Source organism: Clupea harengus, chromosome 19, assembly GCF_900700415.2.
Source record: "Clupea harengus chromosome 19, Ch_v2.0.2, whole genome shotgun sequence".
Lineage (NCBI taxonomy): Eukaryota > Metazoa > Chordata > Actinopteri > Clupeiformes > Clupeidae > Clupea > Clupea harengus.
Genome location: NC_045170.1, coordinates 2,675,626 through 2,678,125, shown reverse-complemented (window position 1 = coordinate 2,678,125; position 2,500 = coordinate 2,675,626). Strand labels below are relative to the sequence as shown.

Here is a 2,500-nt window from a genome sequence, read left to right as displayed (position 1 = left end):
GTCTGTTTGTCATGCATGCATCCCTGAGTGAGACGGTAAACATGGGCACCCACCAGGAGCTTGGCGTACTGCAGGTCCAGTTTGCCCAAGTACTCTCTGTACGCTCCTTTACTGACGGGGGTCAGCTGACTCTGTGGGGAGAGAAGTCACATATGTGAAAAAGAGATAGATAGATAGATAGATAGATAGATAGATAGATATAGAGAGAGAGAGAGAGAGAGAGAGAGAGAGAGATAGATAGATAGATAGATAGATAGATAGATAGATAGATAGGTTGGTTGGTTGGTTGATTGATTGATTGATTGATTGATTGATTGATTGATTATGAACATGACTTATGATACCACTGACTAATACTCATGTTTAGATGCTCTAGATAGTGGCAGTCTAGAGCAGCTGCTGCTTGAGATTATACACGTGATATAAACTCCCCTAAATATAAACCTCTGTATGGATGTACAATCCTACTATAAAAATGTGCATCTTGACCGCTGATACACCGTGTGGATGAGTAATACCACTGAACAAATAATAACATAGTTGTAGCTGAAGCGCTACAAAACAAATGAGTAATACCACTGAACAAATAATAACATAGTTGTGGCTGAAGCGCTACAAAACAATTGAAAAACAAACTCCCGGTAGATTGACTCGATTAGTTTGTGTTAAGTTGAAGCTCTACTAAGTCAAGCGACTGAAACCCCTCGGCTGCTCGAGCAGCTGACGCCCGTTCCTCACCTCGTCTGCCCGGGCGCGGTCGATCTTGGACCGGAAGTCCTCGACGGACTGGTGCAGGCCGCGGTGGCTTCCCAGCTGGGAGTCCACGGAGGGCAGGTCGGAGCCCCACTCGGCCCCGTCGATCCGCCGCTGGTTCTCCTCCACCCAGGCCAGCAGGTCCTGGACGTAGCGCAGCGTCACCTCGTCCAGCTCGGGCCGCACGCGCGACACAGACTGCTGCTGCATGGACACCTGAGACATCGACATCTGAGGCGACGCAGAGGAGGAAGAGAGGAAGAGGAAGATCAAATGAGGAAGAGGAAGATCAGATGAGGAAGAGCAGAGGAGGAAAAGCAGAGGAGGAAGAGGAAGAGCAGATAAGGAAGAGCAGAATAGGAAGAGGAAGATCAAATGAGGACGAGGAAGGACATATGAGGAAGAGAGGAGAAGAGGAAGAGCAAAGGAGGAACAGCAGATGAGCACGTTATTCTTGGAACGGACAAACATTTAAGATCACAACTTTTATCCATTTCTACTTCACATCTCAGATTTTATACTGAAACTTGAAAGTTAAGTTTTATTTTGTCTCTTTCCTAACAAGGAGAACATCGTTTTCTTAGTTTAATGTAAGAGACATATGATATTCAGCATACCACACTATATTGACCTTTTATCTAACTTTTATAAGCATATGAATACATGACGTATATAATTAACAAACCTGTTTTATGTAAATGAGTAAGTGCTGAACATATGCTTGTACACACACCATCTACATACAGTTAGCACCATCTACATACAGTTAGCACCATCTACATACAGTTAGCACCATCTACATACAGTTAGCACCATCTACATACAGTTAGCACCATCTACATACAGTTAGCACCATCTACATACAGTTAGCACCATCTACAAACAGTTAGCACCATCTACATACAGTTAGCACCATCTACATATCAGAGTCATGAGCATGGGCACCTGAGACATGGGCGCCTGGGCCATCTGGGACATGGGCACTTGGTTGAGGGTCACACCAGACTTCAGACGCAGGTTGTACTCGCTGCGCACGTTCACCAGACGCTCGTGAAGACGGTACACCCTAAAGATCAGAGCAGGAAAAATTAGTCGTTTTACTGTTAACGAATCAGGTACACCCTAAAGATCACACCAGGAAGAATGAGTGGTTTTACTGTTAACGAATCAGGTACACCCTAAAGATCAGAGCAGGAAGAATGAGTGGTTTTACAGCTAATCAATCAGGACAAGGAAGGATCGTGGCAGAACAATAACATTATGAGTGCTTGATGAACATAGTAAACAATAACATTCTGAATGCATGATGAATAGTAAACAATAACATTCTGAATGCATGATGAATAGTAAACAATAACATTATGAATGCTTGATGAACACAGTAAACAATAACATTACGAATGCATGATGAACATAGTAAGGTAAGGCATTTGCCACTATCCTTGCATAAACAGCAATATGTTAACATTAATAAACATTCCATTTTACCATTAAAGTTATACACAGTAATACACAATATCAAGTAATAATTTTCACTACTTCGTTTTCTTGCCAGATTAAAACCTGTTCTGAGGTGGGTAATGCGTGCGATGATGTGAGTGTTGTGAGTGTGTGTGGTGTGTGTGTGTGTGATGATGTGAGTGTTGGGTTGTGTGTGTGTGTGTGTGTGTGTGATGATGTGAGTGTTGTGTGTGTGTGTGTGTGATGATGTGAGTGTTGTGTGTGTGTGTGTGATGATGTGAGTGTT

At 43.1% G+C, this 2,500-nt stretch overlaps 1 protein-coding gene and 1 pseudogene across 1 annotated transcript in view; both read right to left on the bottom strand.

The window, feature by feature from the left end:
• LOC105890386 (catenin beta-1-like) overlaps nucleotides 1–2,500 on the bottom strand; it is a 118,949-nt gene that overhangs the window by 68,944 nt on the left and 47,505 nt on the right. The window lies entirely within an intron of this gene.
• LOC116225063 overlaps nucleotides 1–2,500 on the bottom strand; it is a 24,638-nt pseudogene that overhangs the window by 3,589 nt on the left and 18,549 nt on the right.